The sequence below is a fragment of the Sphaeramia orbicularis genome, chromosome 3, assembly GCF_902148855.1.
Source record: "Sphaeramia orbicularis chromosome 3, fSphaOr1.1, whole genome shotgun sequence".
Classification (NCBI taxonomy): domain Eukaryota; kingdom Metazoa; phylum Chordata; class Actinopteri; order Kurtiformes; family Apogonidae; genus Sphaeramia; species Sphaeramia orbicularis.
Window position 1 is genome coordinate 27,962,816 of NC_043959.1, and position 18,589 is coordinate 27,981,404.

General features: G+C 37.4%; 1 long non-coding RNA gene across 1 annotated transcript; it reads right to left on the reverse strand.

Moving 5' to 3' along the window:
• Positions 1-3,105: 3,105 nt before the first annotated feature.
• Positions 3,106-14,967, reverse strand: LOC115415401 (uncharacterized). The gene is made up of 3 exons (XR_003934797.1): positions 14,805-14,967; positions 11,410-11,411; positions 3,106-3,116 (listed from the first exon to the last, which is right to left on the reverse strand). It is a non-coding gene; the product is annotated as an uncharacterized LOC115415401 (long non-coding RNA).
• Between the last annotated feature and the right edge of the window lie 3,622 nt (positions 14,968-18,589).

Sequence of the window (18,589 nt, forward strand, 5' to 3'; positions counted from 1 at the left end):
TTACATGTGATGATTGACATTACATTTAAAGGTGTTTAATTGGCGCAGCAGTAAGTATTATCTTACCGTAAAAAAGAATAGTTAGTTAAAATGTGTGGGCTAAATACATGACATGAGAGGTGACATTAGGCAAATGCTGGAATTTGACCAAAAACATCACGGTACATTATGTGGACTAGTCTGTAGCCTAAAAATGAAGAAGAAAATAATACATTTTCTTATGAAATAAAATTTTTCTTTGACTCATTACTCACAGGTGGTCACTCACTCATTCTCAAACTTTTCTCCGGTTTCGACCAGTCTTCCAGCTCTGCCTCCTCCAGTATGCTCACCTCACGCTTCAAACTCTTGTTTTTTCGCTAACTTCTTTCCATGAGACATGCTCAGTGCGCAACCATTCTTTTTTTTCTGTTCGAACATTCTCCTCCTGCCCAGTGCCTCCCCAGTGACGCTAAATTGACAGGCAATCGGACACTCCCTCCTTAAAAAAAAAATTAAAAAAAATGAACGGCTCTTTACAAAGACTCGGTTCCCATCGTTCATTTCAAAGAGCCGTTCAAAAGATTCGATTCGTTTGTGAACATCACATCACTAATTAACATCTACATGATCAGTGAATTAAATATGGGAAAATACCAAATTTTTATTGAAAAAAAAAAGCAAAATACAGGGGATAATATAACAATAAATGATAATAAATAACTTAACAAAGGTTAAAATAGAGAAAAAAAATCATTTGGGAACTGCCGCAAAAGTAGCACGGGGTCTTAATGGATTAAAGCTACAACCTGACCTTTCAATTAACCCAAAGGTTTGTTTGTCCTTCCAAGCAGAAATGATAATGACCAGAATCTCACATGTCTAATGCATTTGTAATCTAACTTTAAAACTGCTGTTCTGTAGAAATGGACAGCTATGGCATCCTTCCACTTAGTCTTGAATAGCCAGGTCCACCTCCACAATTCATTGTAATACCCGTGCTAAAAGTTATGGCTGGATGCGGTTTCGAGTGCTACTTTTCGAACATAAACCAAAATACAGTAGTTTATCTTCCTGCCTAAGATCCACAGGAGGGAAAGAGCTACAGGTACACATGTTGAGGATGAGGGCGGCTGCTTGGAAGAAGAGGAAGATGAGTGATGTCTTGCTCCATGGCAGCACCATCTTGTCTCCTTTCAGTTGACAGTCATTAGAAAAGAAGCAGTCATCTGTGATCCGGCAGCTGCACCAATCGACCAGATGCCTCCTGGTGCCACCGGTGGGCAGAGCAGTGTAATGAATCACTAGAATCAGTACATTAGAAAAATCCACTCAAAAGACTCGTTCACTGAATCTTTCAGTGGAGGAGCCCCCGTAGTCACACCCGCTGAACTGAAAAAAAAAGGACCGGATGTCTATATTCATGATCCCTGAAGTATAGACACAGACATGCTGTCAGTTCGTCAAACATGCCGGGATCTGTTCATAATTCATAATACTTCCTCTGTCAACGTTGGCTCACAATTACTCTTAAGTCAGAGCTCAAGTTTGTTCTCTGTGACTGTCAGGTCAATTCTAAGTTTTAAACATTTTACGTTTGTGTTTCTTGAAGCAGTGTGTTAACAAAGGGACTATGAGCTTCACTTATGTCTATTTTAGACATCAGCTTGGTCTTGAACTGAGGAATGAAAAAATCCTTTGAGGAAATGATTTGGTCCAGTTTGTTCATCCCAAACATTCATTGTTTTAAACTGATCTGTTGTAAATAACACTGAATAATATAAGCTGGGGGCTGCTCTTGCTTACATACTGGGGCAGGTTGTAACAAAATTAACTCTGTAAACACTGAACCATTAAATCATTGACAGAAAATTCCAGTTCTCTGAAACTGGAGCCTTTATTGGTCCTTCTGAACAACCAAAAAATGTTTTGTTTTTTTTTTTTTCAATTATCAATTTCCATGTATGAGTTTCAATTTTGTATCATATTTGATGCATTGGGTCTCAATACTCAAATATTATTTTTGAACAAACAAAAACATAATATAACACAAACCTGTCTAAGAAATTAGTATTTCCTTTTCAAAATTGGCAAAGTTCTGCCTCCTTCCTCATTAATAACAATTTTGTGGTGTCACTGAAAAGGCCTCTGGTTAACAAACTCCTGCCCCCTGGTGGATTATCTGTGTATTGCATGTATCTAACTGTCTACATCAGGTTTTTAAAGAAAAAAAAAAGTCACATTCATCATGTAGAAGGCTTTAAAAGTTGTGTATCAAATATGATGCGTTTGGCGTTATAGGGTTAAGTAGTGCATGTTTTTTGACCTGATTGTCTAAGTCAGTAGCATCAAGGGAAAAGCATGTCACACCACCTTTCCATCAAATGTATAAGAGGAAGGAATCTTGTTTGGCAGATGTCAAAGTCAGGATACGTTTGCAGAAAGCATCATGAGAATAAGATACAGGCATAAGACACAGCTGCTATAACTGCTTCACTGTTACATAGCTGGAGGTAGGCTGAATCACAGGAAGTACTGCTACCTCAGTCAGCATTCTCCAGCCTTTCCACTATTTGGATGTTACTATGTTCAAAGTTCCCTACACTTCATTAAAAAAACAACCTCCAAGCTAGCAACTATGAGCTGAAAAGGATACATTTTGGTGAAGAATTGCTTCATGCAATAAGTCAGACTTGTTCGGTTTTCATATTAAAGGTTTTAGACATTTCAGTACCAGGTCTCACCTCCCTATGTACCAATAATACACTCGGTTCCAAGATTTTCCCCTTGGTCAGGACTTGTTGGTGTCCATTTTTAATGGCCAGCGTACCTCTGGAGCATCAATTAATAAAACATGGGGGTACCAGATGGAACTCAGGCCATGTCCTTGTAAAACCGCATTTTTTCCTATCCGATGTTTTTCTTTGTCGTTTTCAAAAACATGGTCCGTAAACACAGAGTTATTTCAGGAAATATCTGCGTCCACATAAAATCACTGAAAACGACTGAAAACAATGTAGTACAAATGCCAGGCCTGTATGTGGCTTTGTAATGCTCTCGCAAAAAACGAAGAAGAAGACGTGGAGCATGTGCATAAAGCCTGCTTGGTTCTACCAGGTCTGATCCAATATTTCCTCCTGGCTGCCCCTCTTCGCGGTAGATCCAAGAGCATGTAGTGAATATTGTTAGCTATGGTTGTTTGTTGCTCATTGTAATGAAAGAGTAGCTGAAGATTTGGATTGAATATCTCCAATAAGCTCAGTAGCTGTTGTAGCATGAGCACTACTCTGTAGTCCGCCATTGTTGTTGTTGTTGTTGTTGTGAAGTAGCGTCTTGCTTCCGGGGTGAAAGGTTAGAGAGGAAGGGCTATGACATCATTGTTTTAGAGAAGTTGCAGTTTGGTCATAGAAACAAAGACGCAAAACTGGCATTTTCAAATTTATCCACTTTTGGACCCGGTTTCAAAAAGTTGCGGTTTCAGTGACTGAAAACACCAGTTTTGTGTGGATGAAAGACCTATCCGAATAAAAACTTTTGCAGATATGACCGAAACCATCTTTGTATGGACAGGACCTCAGAGTAAATTCATTCATTCATCAGTTAATCTTCTGAGCTGCTTTATCCTTGTGAGGGGGTGTTGGGGTCTATCTCAGTTATGTTCCTTAGACATCGGAAAATTTACAACGTGGGCCTGGTGCAAGGTTATAATAGTTTTGGATTTTTCATTATAGTTTAGTTTTATTTAGTTTTGACTTTTTTTTCCCTCTAATTCAGTTAGTTTTAATTAGTTTTTAGAGCAGGTTTGCTAGTTTTTATTAGTTTTTGTTATTTTCTAGGATAAAGCGGGTTCAGAAAATGAATGAATGTTATTTTCTAAATGCTTAATTTTAGTTTAGTTTTAGTTTTTTTTTTAAAATATCTTTTCTCGTCGTCTCCGTCGTATTCAAATAAATCCCAGACAGGACTCTGCTGCTTTCTCCCAACTTTAGTCTCCATGTGTCCCGGTAGAGTGGGGACCAGAAGACGACTAAACAACAAGTGACGAGAAGTGACGGACCGTTAAATATTATGTGGTGCCAGCAGCTAAAATTGCTTGAGGGAAATAAATCGATTTTATATCAGTCTGACATTGACAAAGACGAAAACGAAGGGAATTTTATCCATAATTTGTATTTGTTTTAGTTTGTTTTGTAAGCACACGATACAGTTTCAGTTAGTTATCTTTTTTTTTTCTTTTAATTATAGTTTTTATTTATTTCAGTTAACGAAAATGTTTTTACAATTCTAGTTTTCGTCATTTCGTTAGTTTTCGTTAACGATAATAACCTTGGCCTGGTGAGGCTGTAAAGTTGGAAAAACCCTTAGGTTGTGATTGTGGCAGAACACCAAAGTTTGTGGACTTTGTCGACAGGAAATAAGGGTTTGAGTCCCATTACATTCCTTTCATGTTGGGTTTTTTATCCACTCTACTGCCCCTCATCAAGTTGTTTCATGGCTGAACTTACCCAACCCCAGCTGTAATCACTGAATCACCCCATGTGTCAAAAAATGATGCTCTAAGGGAACACCGTGTATGAAATGTGACGCCCTGACCAGTGATTGAGAATGACATTGTACAGAGTCAGTGTTGCTCCTATATGGGTGAGTTTAATAATGAGGCTTAGAAAGATATAAAGTTATTATGTGGTGTTATTATCTCTGCTGAGGTTCAGACTAAACTGTGACAGTTCTGACCTTGTTTTGATGATTCCACACAGATCTTCAGGGCTTGTATTGACAATACAACAGGGGTGATTTGAGCTGTAATATAAGCTATCATCTGAGTTGCACTGTTTTTTGTTTTTTTTTCACCTATTCCAAATGATTCTCCCTCCTGCCATAACGTTTAGCACTGGTATTACAATGAATTGTGGAGATGGACCTGGTTTTGCAAGACTAAGTCCATTTCTATAGACTGATTTACAACACAAAGCAATTTTAAAGTTAGATTACAAATGCATTCTAAATGTGAGATTGTGTCCAGTGTCATTTCTGTTTGGAAGGACAAACAGACCTTTTGGATAAATTGAAGGTCAGGTTGTAGCTTTAACAGAAAATGTTACGTGTTTTCAAATATTGATGAATCCATAGAGCAGAAGAATGAAATCTTTACCCGCTCAGCACAGTTTAAGTAGCCCTATTGATTACTTACTGCCAAAAAAAAACAACCCCCAAACAAACGCATATGCCGTAGATCACAGGTGTCAAACATGCGGCCCGGGGGCCAAATCTGGCCCGCCAAAGGTTCCATTCCGGCCCGCGGGATGAAAGTGCAAAAATTAACCTGAACAGTCCAGGTTGTCCAAATCAATATGGTTTCAGATTCCACATACAGACCAATGTGATCGCCAGTAAAAATAACAATACAATAAACCCATAAATAATGACAACTACAAATTTTCTTTGTGAAAAATTATGAATGATTATGATTAGTGAAAAAATAACATTGCACTGTGAAAATATTTACATTTATAAAACTATTCTTACATAATAAAATGCAAATAAATACATAAATAAAAACAAAAATGAACAACCCAAAATGTGCAATTTTAACAACATTCTGCCTGTTAATAAATGTTGTGTGCATTAATGGATCCACTGTGATCTGGAGTTGTATTAATAATAAGAGATGTAATATTGTAGAAATTGTTCAAATTTTAGTTCCAAACTCCAAAATTTTTACAAAATATGTCTGTTACCAAATGTTTATGTAACACTGTGTATAATGCACATGTATAAATAATAAGTCGAGGCCTAATATTGTTTAAATTGCACTAATTTTTCAAATGAAATTTCTGTTTTTTCAAGTTAATCATATCTTTTTTGGAAAATGTAAATATTTTCATAATTTAATTGGCTTTTTTTGTACTAAAACAAAAAGTAAAACTTTGTCATTATTTATAGGTTATTAAGTCATTATTTTACTTGTCTGGCCCGCTTGAGATCAAATTGGGCTAAATATGGCGCCTGAACCAAAATGAGTTTGACACCCCTGCCGTAGATGTTCACTAAATTGACTTTTTGTGGTGTTGGGGCTTCTGTTTTTAGCTTTGGATTTAGCTTCAAGTCACTGTCTCTCCTTCAGCCTTTCTCCAAACCATGGAAACAGCTCAGGGAAAGTGGCATGCATCCACCTCCATGAAAAATGAATGTGATGTTTTGACGGAATAAACATCTAAAGTTGCACTTTTGGGGAATTGTGTGATTAATCATGAGGACCGTTCGGGGAAACTCAAGGGATTCTGCTGAAGAGAGAGGAAGGAAGATGGAACAAAACTGAAGGAAGCTTAGAAGATGCTTTTGAAAATAAGCCAAAGAGGGGGGAAAAAAAATGCTGCTCTCTGCCAACACCGTTCTAATGTCCACACAAATACAATAGTCTGTCCAACTGAGGTTTGGGTGGCAAGTATATGTCTATGGGTGACTGATTTTTCACCCCTTCCAATAGTCATAACATATTAATATCCACTCTTTTCATGCCACCCTTTTCTTCTGGCTGAAATCAATGCACTGAATAACAGCTACTTGAATCTGTAACTATATACATATGTCATTTTTCCGCTCAGTTCTGTGGTTAGGGACAGTAACATCAGTCCTTTGGTCTACCTTTTTATGCAGGCTGGATCTTGACAGTTTTTGGATGGATTTCCATGGTAATTACATTTCCCCCACTCAAGAGATGAATACTAATGACTTTCATAATCCCTTGACTTTTTATCTAGAGACACCAGCATGTCCAAATTTACACTTATACAAATATCACCACATCCAGCAGAAGCCCCCTGTTTTGTAGTCAATGAATTACAATAGGTGACTGATATAAACATAGGGATTAATTTAATTCAATCAAATTCAATTTAATTTAATATAGTTACATATTTTAAAGGGGCTATATGAAGTGTATTTACATTCAAATATTTAAAAAATGGCCTTATATTATCATTAGTGTTTACAGTAAAGAGCTCTGATAATATAATAAAGATACCTGTTATGTATGAGACACCAGACAGACCCGGGGATTTATGTGACCACTCGAGGAAGTAGTGAGTTTTCCATGTTAAAGAAAACTAACACCACGGGGCCTTTGGCCTTTCTTGCCATCTGCCAAAAGATACAGATCCATAAAAACATGCACCACACGATTCTGGAGCAGTTTTTACCCCACAGCCATAACTACACTGAACAATGAACTCAACCACTAAAGCACAGACATTTCTTAATTGCACTATTTTATACAGAGCACTGTATACACTGGCACTGACGGGATGTGTGTGTGACATATTGCTGTGTGATAAAGAAGGTGGACGTGTGAGGGAATGAATGTAGGGATGTTGATATGTGAGTGATGCATATTTTGTTTTTATATGTGGTTTTTATTATATATTTTATAGTTATTATTACTATTGCTATTTTATGAGTCCGTATCCTGGTAGTGCATCTGAATTTCATTGTACATTCTGTATAATGACAAGAAAGTATCTTTTCTTATCTTGTCTTGTCTTATCTTATCTTATCTTTGACCAAAGCTTTAGAAAGTGACCAGATGGGGTGAGAACCATTAACCCTTTCATTCTCCAGCTGTTCTCCTGTATATTAATGGGTTTTGTTGTTTTAGTTCCATATCAGCCAACACAGTGGACGCTTATGCACCATCCCATACATTGTAATTCAGATCATTACTGTAACTTTACTGTTCTTGATAAACCTGATCTGCAGTAACATGTTTGAGTGTAAATCAATTGTTATTTGTTAAGGTTTTTTTTTTTTTTGCATATTATCTCCATGAAGTGAGTAATTACTAAAATTAGAATATGTTAAAATGTGAGAAGACATCAGATTAGCAGCATTAAAAATGTTTTTATTTCATTGTTTTCATATCACTTTCTGATATTGGATTTTAAACACGTTTCTTTACTTCAAAAATTAAATGCATGGATATTTTTGTAACTCCATAGAAAAAAAAAACTCGATTGCATTGTTTTTTTTCATGGCTAAACACTGAAGAAAAAAATCTTGACTAAGGTTCTCATAATTCGTGCATGAAAGGGTTAAGAAACAACTTTTAGAGTCAAAGAAATTCACCAAGTAATTAAAGCTAGAAGCACTGTTGTTTTCAGCGCTGGAAAACAACAACAAAAAACTGGAGTTTGACGCTGAGATCGCAGTTTCTTCTACATGGACAAGTTTGATTCTGAGGCTTGTGAAGGTATAAAGTTATTATGTGATGTTATTATTAGGGATATAACGGTGCACTTGTTTCTAGCAAACTGTTTTTCGGTTCAGGGCCTTCGATACAATACGGAGGCGTACCGAACGAATACATATAGCCTCTTTGAAGAACGTAAACACTTGGGAAGCAGGGTGTTCGCATGAAGAACCCATGTGCAGGGTTTCCACTATATACATAATTCTCAGTGGGGTCCAGAAAAAAAAAAAATTACATTTTATTCTGAGGATAGGGTGCCAATAAGGGGGGGTAAACATGACAACAGAGAGTATAACAGAAGTTGGTTTGGATATTCAAAGCGTGTTAAGTTTCACTGTAGGTTTTCCATAGTTATAGACTACCCCTCCCCCCCTTTACTGGTCTCCTTCACTATACCAAATGTATCAAAAAATGTATAAAACCGAAGACCCCTGTACCGAAAACGTTCCAAATCGAAATGTTTCTGTACCGTTACACCAGTGGTTCCCAACCTTTTTTGGCTCGTGACCCCATTTCAACATTACAAATTTCTGGAGACCTCAGACATTCAAAACAGAGTTTTTTGGGGGGTTTTTTGGCAAAAATTAATTAATCTTTGATCATGTAATATTTTGCTATACTATGTTGCAAATAAATTTAATCTAAAATTAGTTTTAGACGACATTTAGTCTATATAATGTATATTACGATGGACGGAGGCAGAAAAGCCAGGTGTAGATTACTGCACAAAATGAGACTTTTATTTTTTCTTGGTCAGTATATGTACAGTCAGTCCAGCTTATATTTACAAGGCTGACAATTAAAAATAACTCAAACTATGAATTATGAAAGAGCTGCAGCATCTGAAACCGACCACAATGAACATTTGAAAGATAAACAGTACCACAGTGCTTCAGTTTCAGCTTCAGTTTGTCATGTCTTTTATGTGTTGTGATTGTCTCTCTCAACTCACCATATGTTTTTTATTAGTAAGTTTTTATTTTTATCAATTACTGGAAATTTTAGGCGACCCCATTTGAATTCCAGGCGACCCCAAGGTTGAAAAACACCGCGTTACACCTTTAATTATTATTTTTGCAAAGTTGGCCTTTTGTTGATCCACAGTTCACACTAAACTGGGACAGTTCTGACCTTGTTTGTTCGATTCTAAACAGATCTTTAGTTCAGATATTGACAATATAAACCGTGCAGAAAACAAAGGTGATTTGTGGTTTTACTGTGGCTGTTTTTTGTTTAAAAACAGAGCTAAGCTAACAGTGCTCTAATGTAAACTATCAGCTGATGCAACATAAGATTATTACATTATAAGACACTATTATTTTGAGCCACTGTCAAAATAACCAGCTATGAGTTTCAGTTTGAAGAAGAAAACTTGATGATACCATAGTACAGATGTGTGAAAACAATACAGCCTGTGGATACATAGGGTTGATTCATTGGTTGTTTTGGTTCTAAGTGTGTTCTTGTATATAGGTTCCCCCTGCTGTTGAGACTTTGGAATATTAATATGACATAGACTTTAAGGACATTTATAATTGTTAGGGGAAAATCGGATAAATTCCTGAGAAAATGTGTCACTAAGCATTTTAGAGAAAACCATGAAGTAATTAAAATAAAACTCTGTATTTTTGCATTATAATCCTTTCTTCTTTCTTTGACTTACCAGTGACCGACAATTAGTAACAGGCTTCCCAGTAAGGGAGTGGGAAGTTTTTTTTTTTTTTTTTTCTTTCTTTTCATGTGACATACAACCTTGACATTTGGCTAGTAAAGAGTTTTAATTTCACCCTTGAGTTGAAGTGAACATTTCTGCCAAATTTGAGGGAATTCCCAAAGGTGTTCCTGTGATATCACATTCAAGTAGGAAAGACATGACCTTGGCCCATCAAATTATTTCAGCTCGTCCTTGAGTCCAACAGTTCGTCACACCATTGTTGTGTTTTACATATGAGAGGGACAGACTGATGGACTAACCTTCTTATAGACACACAGGGACAGGGTAAGATCATTGAGGGGAATGAATTAAATGTCCTTCACATCAGTTAAAACTCAGTATTTATGCAGAAGTTAAAGAAAGCCTGTAAAAACACATTATAATAAAATAAACACACATGATATCTACAAATAACGGACACGGCAGCATGTTGAGCAGTAGTTATCACTATTACCATGGAGTAAAAAGTCTCCTTGTATGGGTTTCTTCCTTTGGATTCCTCTCTAAACCCAGAGACATGCAGGTTTAAAGGGTTGACTTGAGATTCTAAATTGCCCTAAGGTGTGAATGGGAGTGTGAATGAATTCTCTGTGGGTGTGAATGTGAGTGTGAATGTCTGAGAGTCAACCTCACAATGAACTGGTGACCTGTTCACGCTGAACTCCGCCTCTTACCCAATGTCAGCTGAGATTGGCTCCCAGCGAGAATGAGCATCTATAGATGAAGGATGGGTGCATTTATACAGCCCTCCACAAAACAGCCATCTTTTATATGATCGCTCATTTTTCTTTATGTAGTTGCTGTTTTGTCAGTTTCTTTTTGGTTTTGTCCTATTATTACTGTTACTATATTTATTCTTATATTGTATTTTTACAGTTTGTCATGCTGCTGCTGCACTACAATTTATTCTATCTGTCTGTCTGTCTGTCTATCTGTCTATCTATCTAGCTATGTCTCTCTCTCTCTATCTCGTTCACCCCCCCGATCGTTCTCTCTCTTTCTCTCTCTCTCTCTTTCTCTCTCTCTCTCTTTCTCTCTCTCTCTCTCTCTCTCTATCTATCTGTCTATCTATCTATCTATCTATCTATCTATCTTGCTGTCTCTTGCTCTCACTCTCTCTCTCTATCTCTATCTAAAGTGCTACACCCGCATTTTGCAATAACTGTTGCAATATGTAATAATTAGTGCAGTCAAACAATTAAAATTTTAATCAGATTTATCACAGGGTTGCAGTGGATTAATTTTGATTAATCACAATTAAATATCATTCATTTTTATCAATATTAATCGCATTTCATTTTGACCAAGCAAACAGACCCAAGAGAGAAGGCAATATATCTGAACTTAGCGTGTTCATCAAACACCTTCAACAGTTTCAACAAAACAACTTGAAACATAATAATATAATAATAATGGATTAGATTTATATAGCACTTTTCTATGAACACATACTCAAAGCGCGTACACAAACATCTGTTTTGTCTTGTTTTGGGGTTTTTGTGTCCACATATTTCCAGACTGATCTCAGGAAATTGTGTTGTATGTCCCATCAGTTCCTATGGCATTTGGCATGCTATATGCAGTGGCATCAATTAATTAATTAATTAATTAATTAATTAATTAATTTAAAAAAAAAAAATATATATATATATATATATATATATATATATATATATATATATATATATATATATATACATACATACATACATACACACACACACACACACACACATACAGGTGGGGGAGGGGCAATTTGGACACAGGGGGCCCCTTCAGAGAATTTGAGACAGCTAGTTGTTACTGCACCTTCTCACTGCCGCTGTGTAGTGAACTTATTCTTTAGACTGTTTGTGTCAAGTCTGTTGGTCCTTTGGGGGCCCCTGCTGGCTTAGGGGACCCAAGCAGCTGCCTGCCTTGCCTAATGGCAAGTTGCACCACTGGCTATACGTACGCATTTTCGTCCTTTGGTGTGTTATTGAACGCCTTTGATCACGTGTCAAAGTATGCCAAGATCTCTGGTTTACATATCCGTAAATGCTAACTCTAACCCTAACCCCGCTAACCACTAATCGCGTGTTATTTTATGAGCATACACACGGAAAGCTTATAATGTGTAAATTGTTCGCCAATTAAGACTTGCATGTTATCTTTCACAGTTCATGATATCACATTGGATATTTCCATCCAGATGGCCAACGTGCTGTTTAGCGTCCTTTAGGGCTGCACGATATTAGAAAAAACTGACATTAGGATTTTTTTTTAACCCTGTGATATATATTGTGATATGAAAAAATACTCAGGAGGATATAATACCTGTGTGGTGCCAACGAAAACTGTCAACACAGAGTATGTGTTTTAATATCGTCCTTCTTGTAGTCGAAATAATTCCAGATAACTGACGTTGCTTTTCTTTTTGGCACTAAGTCTTTGTTTTTGGTGATTGTCTCTTGTTCGTTGCTCATTTTTCAGTGTTGTTACTAGCGACTCACTCCATGTGCGGGGGTGTGGTCTGCTTCGGCAAACTGATTAAGAATGATTGTGATCGGTGGATCGCTGTGCGCAGTGTATGTCAGGTCCCCAGGTTGAAATTAGATGAGACCGTGTCGAGTTCATTTGCCTCCTACATTGCAGGACCTGCGATGTGACTACTGTGCACACATACATTGTGATGACGATGCTCAGACGATATATTGTGCAGCTCTCATGTCTTCCATCTTTATGGGTTGGTTCTGCTGTCTGTCACTACTGGATCAACTGCCCATTTGCATGTGTGATGCTAACTCCATTTAGACAAATTGCCCCAAATGTGTTGCCGGAGACGTTCAGAGTCATTCTGTACTGCAGATTGTTTAATTGCATTTCAATTTTTAATCAGATTAGTAATGATGATGGATTAATCTGCATTAATTTTTGACAGCCTTGGTAATAAGTTATTACTAATTGCATTCAAGAATTTTATAACAAAATGCAGTCGATAATTTTATTACAAAATGCATTCGATAATTTTATTACAAAATGCGTTCAATAATTTTATTAACAAACTGCGTTCAAGAATTTTGTTACAAAATGCACTCAAGAATTTTATTACAAAATGCGGCATGTTATTACAAAATGTGCTGTTATTACATAATGAGGTGAAAAAATGTGACATTATTACATATTGCACTGTTATTCCATAATATGTTGTTTCACTTTTCAAGACTTTTTTAGTTTTACATCATTTCCAGCTGCAGTGACTGGTGCGTGTGAGTTACACACACACTGTTTGTGTGTTTGGCTGTAATGAGTGCATGTCAGTACAGTATGAGTCATTCCTGTTTTATATGTTAAAGGCTCTGTCAACCCACACGGGTATTTCTTATTGTTATTTACATGCATGCACCTCCTTTCAGGTCGATGTCGAGCAGCGCTGGATATATTCACAAGGTTTTTCTCCTTTGTCATCGTCCCCCAAAGTCCTATTTCTCGACGCCTCATTATTTTCATTTTGTCTTGTTTTTGTTTTCGGAGCTTTATTCAGAAATAATAGTTGCTGTACCACCTGGTGGGTTATGATTGGCTGGGTAATAGATGTGCATCATAGCAACCATTACGGCGACAATGTGATAGTAAATTTCTACCCAGAATTTTTCCTGGAGGCTGTCTTTGTTGCCAAATTTCTAATCTCTTCTCGGCGTAAATCAATGTCCAGTATTTCGCACCGACAGCTACTCGCTAAGTGTCTTTCACGACTGTCAAGTAAGGTCTCAGACAGCCCAAGGACCGCAGACACAGATGATTACACCTCAGAATTATCTTCAGATGAACTCTGGGGCGCTCTTTATTATGATGGATTAAAATTCAGAATGTGCAGGTTGGGAAATAAAACCTGAGTAGGCATTGTGAACCACATCATAGTTACGGCATATATGAATTCTGTCATTGACTGTGATGGATAAATGAGGAAGATGATTTATTAAGTACGGAAATACTTTTTTCCATTAATTTTTTTTTTTTTTTCGTTTTATTTTTGTCATTTTAGTTAGTTAGTTTTTTTTTTTTTCATTTTATTTCTGCAAGTTAAGTATGAAAAAACTCCCAAACTAAGAAAAAGCTGTAATCATTTAAATATGCCCCTCAACCACGAAAACATTAAATTATGCAAAACATGGATAACTCTTAAAATGTGCTCATGCATGATGTACTTTACACATTTTGCGGTTTAAACATTACAGCCCACACAACGATGAGTGCATGCGAGCAAATACAGCATCTGTTTTACATGTTTGAAGATACATATGAACAATGTGTAAATAACCATGGATTATAGCGATGTTTAGTGTGTAACCAATATGCAGAGTCACACATAGTCAACGTATAGGAGTGTGATCCTACATATATGCAGACCACGCAGCAGTGCACAGCCCACATCATAAAACAACTACTGACAAACTCAGATTTCACTGCATTTCATCACCAAATGACCAAATTGCAGATTTATTGTATTTTCTTTAACCTTTTATCCCCTGAGACATTATTCCAGGTGAATTTGCATCTGTTTCAGTGTCATACAAGCTGCTGTGAGTGTGTGTTTGTATTCCTTTTCTTCAGTAGTTTTATTTTACTGTGTGTTTTCAGGTCCAAACAGGGTGGAATACCAGAAAAAAGACAAAGAGAGGAGTTGAAGTTTGACAGGTTTTTACAAAATAAGGCACTCTGAATGTACATCAATAACAGATTTAGGATGTTGAACATGAACTAGTAATAACAAGGATTTGAATTTTGGACCGGTAGTTTTGTTTTGGGGGTCTTTTTTTCTAAGTCAGTCCAGCTAAGAGTCCTGCACAGGTCCGCTTTTTCAAATCCGAACCCGCCTGTACCCACGTACATTAGACCCGCAACCTGACCTGTGATTAAACACATTGTCTACACAGTAATTCACTTTTAAGGGCTTTATTTTTGACTAAAACACACGCCATCAGTAATTCTGTAATATGTGCAGCTCAGTGACGTCTTTGGCCGGATGTAAACAAAAGTGAAGCTCACCTCAAAATGAAACAAACTGGCTGTGGATCACACCGCAAAAATCTAAATCTTACCAAGTGTATTTTTCTCATTTCTAGTCAAAATATCTAATCGCACTTAAAATAAGACATCATCACCTAAAGAGTAACTTTTCAGTGAGATATAAGAACTTATTTTTAGACAACAGATCTTGAAAATCTTATTTCAAGAAATCTTACCAAAATAATTTTCACTTATTCCATTGGCAGATTTTTTTTTTTTTTTTTTTTTTAAATAATTCAAGATTTATTTTTGATTAATCCAAGCAAAAAAAAAAATCTGCCAATGGAACAAGTGAAAATTATCTTGGTAAGATTTCTTGAAATAAGATTTTCAAGATCTATTGTCTAAAAATAGGTTCTTATATCTCACTGAAAAGTTACTCTTTAGGTGATTATGTCTTATTTTAAGGGTGATTAGATATTTTGACTAGAAATGAGAAAAATACACTTGGTAAGATTTAGATTTTTGCAGTGTAACCACAGCGAAATTAGATGATCATCAACATTAAATGTCCTACAAATTATTTTTATCCATGAATCTTCTTTTATTTTTCACTTCCTTGCCCACTACCTCACCTGCATTTGGTTTAATTTTATCCGTGCCCTTCTTCTACAGGGGTTGGACACAATAATGGAAACACCTTCACCTCAAGATGATAATGCCCCAATCCATACAGCTAGAATTGTTAAAGAATGGCATGAGGAACATTCTAATGAAGTTGAACATCTCGTATGGCCGGCACAGTCCCCAGACCTCAACATTATTGGGCATTTATGGTCAGTTTTAGAGATTCAAGTAAGACGTCGATTTCCACCGCCATCGTCTCTAAAAGAGTTGGAGGGTATTCTAACTGAAGAATGGCTTAAAACTTCCTTTGGAAACAATTCAGAAGTTGTATGAATCAATACCTCGGAGAATTGAGGCTGTAATTGCCCCAAAGGCAGACCTACACCATATTAAATTATATTTTGTTGATTTTTTTAAGGTGTTTCCATTATTTTGTCCAACCCCTGTACTTCTTCTTCTCCTTCTTCTTCTCCTTCTTCTTCTTCTTCTTCTTCTTCTTCTTTTTTCTTACATGTCCTCGCATGTTTTTGCAGGTCACCCTGCTTTTTTGGCACCTGGTTGGACTCCAGAAAGCAGTTACATGGTCAAAACTCAGTAAAAACACAGTAAAGAAAATAAAGGAAAATCACCACAACAGTAAAAACAAAAGCCCACAAATAAAAGTGTAAAAAGAAAAAAAGCCCAACCCATCCATTTTTATAGTGAGTTGGTCTCACTCACTGCACTGTGTTTTGCCCCCCATTCCACAGGCAGTGGGGGGTGCACTGAGCATGCTAAAATGTCTAAGGAAAGAACAAGGTCTGTTCTATCAGTATGTTTTGAAATTTTTCTTATTGATCAAATGGTTGAATTTTTATGAATATTTAAAATAAATTGTACATCGAGAACGCTCATCACAGACATGTCAGGAGTTAAAGGGTTAACTGATAGCACATCCAGTGTTACAGGTTTTTACAATGTATGTAAAATGTATTATTCACAGTTCACTTATGTGGATGGTTTAGAGACGGCTGCACTGACCAAAGGACAGGAGGCAGAGCTCAAGACATTGGGATGTTCTTTAAGAGTGACAAGGATGGACAGGATCAGGATCGAGCACACCAGAGGGACAGCTCAGGTTGGACATTTGGGGACAAAATGAGAGAGTCCAGATCAGTGGTGTAGGGGTCCCTGGAGAAGTGGGTATACTCTGAATTTTTTTATTTTTTATTCCTTTAAGTTGTCCAGAAAAACACCCTTTTAGAAACAGTGACATGTCAGACTACTCTATTTAGTTTACCCAAAAATCTGCCAGTAGTATTTGCTTACTGTTATAAAATTATCATGACTTGATCAGGAGCAGTTTGTAGGTTTTACTGGTCACAAGCAGCTGCATGAATGGAAATGGATTCAACATGAGGCAAACATAGGATAACGTTAGCCTTACATAACATTAGCCTTTTATAACAAAACCTTTCATAACATTCGCCTTTCATAACATTCGCCTTTCATAACGTTAGCATTTCATAACGTAGCATTTCAAAATTGCCTTCATAACATTAGCCTTTTATAACGTTTACCTTTCATAACATTAGCCTTTCATAACATTAGCCTTTCATAATATTGGTGTACTCGCATAGTCGAACTATTGGTGACACCATCTCTTCTCCTCTAACTGTGCAATATATGACCAGTAGTTTAAAACAGTGACTCATTCTGAAACCACCTTAAACTTACCTCAGAATTATCTATTCCATGAAGGTAGGTTCTCTCGATATGTATCATTCCTTTGAAAGACGTTATTCTGCCTTTCTCATTCATATTTCCAATAATCGCGCATCTTTCAACAAGACGTGCTGTAACCTGTCAATCAGCTGGGGTGGCACTGGCACCTGAGGTGTCCAGTCAGGTTCCAGAGGTGGCCAGCACTAGTTAGCAATATTTTCCTCAACATGACCCGCCCTACTCTGCCTCTGATTGGCTCATCAGTGTTCATGCCTAAAGTTAACCAGTCTAATCAGTGACAGCAGCGAGTACTAGCCAATTAGAGGCAGAGTGGGGGGTCATGGCTTCACCATCATAGGGGAAAAAATGGGCAATTTGGCTCAGATATTACTGTACTGTACTGAATGGGTGGCATCAGGGGGATTTAGAAGTGGGTATACGCAATGATGACTAAAAAATAAGTGGTATACCCTGGACTACATCAGTGGTCCAGATGATGATGGTTGTGACGTGAAGATTAGAGATAAGGGATACTTGGGTAGAAGGATGATGGAGGGAGTTACCAGGCAGGAGGCAAAGAGGAAGAACAAAGAGGAGATTTATGGATGTGGTGGAAGAAGACAATGCAGGAGACAGGGTCAGACGGAAACAGATGATTGCTGTAGTGACCCCTAAAGGGAGCAGTCAAAAGGGATAACACTGTTAACTTAAAGGTGGGGTATGAGATCTTAGAAAAACGGTTCCAGCAGCTACATTTTGAAAATACTCAATTCAAAAGTCCAAACCCCTTTCTTCAGATGTTGCTCCGAAGCCACGCCTCCAGAGTAGTGGAATGTGTAATGCTTTTCCCGAGGGTTCACGAGCGCTGCACGGCAAACAATTTGCCAGCTCTGCTCCGTACCCGGGTTGGGCTCCGACGCCGCTACAGTCCGGTCTCCAACACTGGCTGAGGCTCCGTCTCCTACTTCGCTCCCGTACACTCGGGCTTCTACCCCGACTACGGCCCTGGCTGAGCCTCTCCGGCTCACGTATCCATGCATACCTCATTCAGTCTCCTCCAACCCTCCCACTCTTCCAGAACAGCCCCAGTTCAGACCTATGTGACTAATGTTACATTTCCTAGTGGTTTATGTTAGTGACAAAACAGTTTGCCAGTGAACTTTCCACTAATATAACTAATATAGCCAGGTTGGCTATGCTTCCTGTACCAGTGCTCCAGCCTCTGGGAATGCGAAGAGGGATACGCGCAGAGGGGGGAAGGGGGAGGGGTGAATGGCAGTTGAGTTTGATAGACATATCACCATTCAATCATTTAGAGTGGGCGCTCAAAA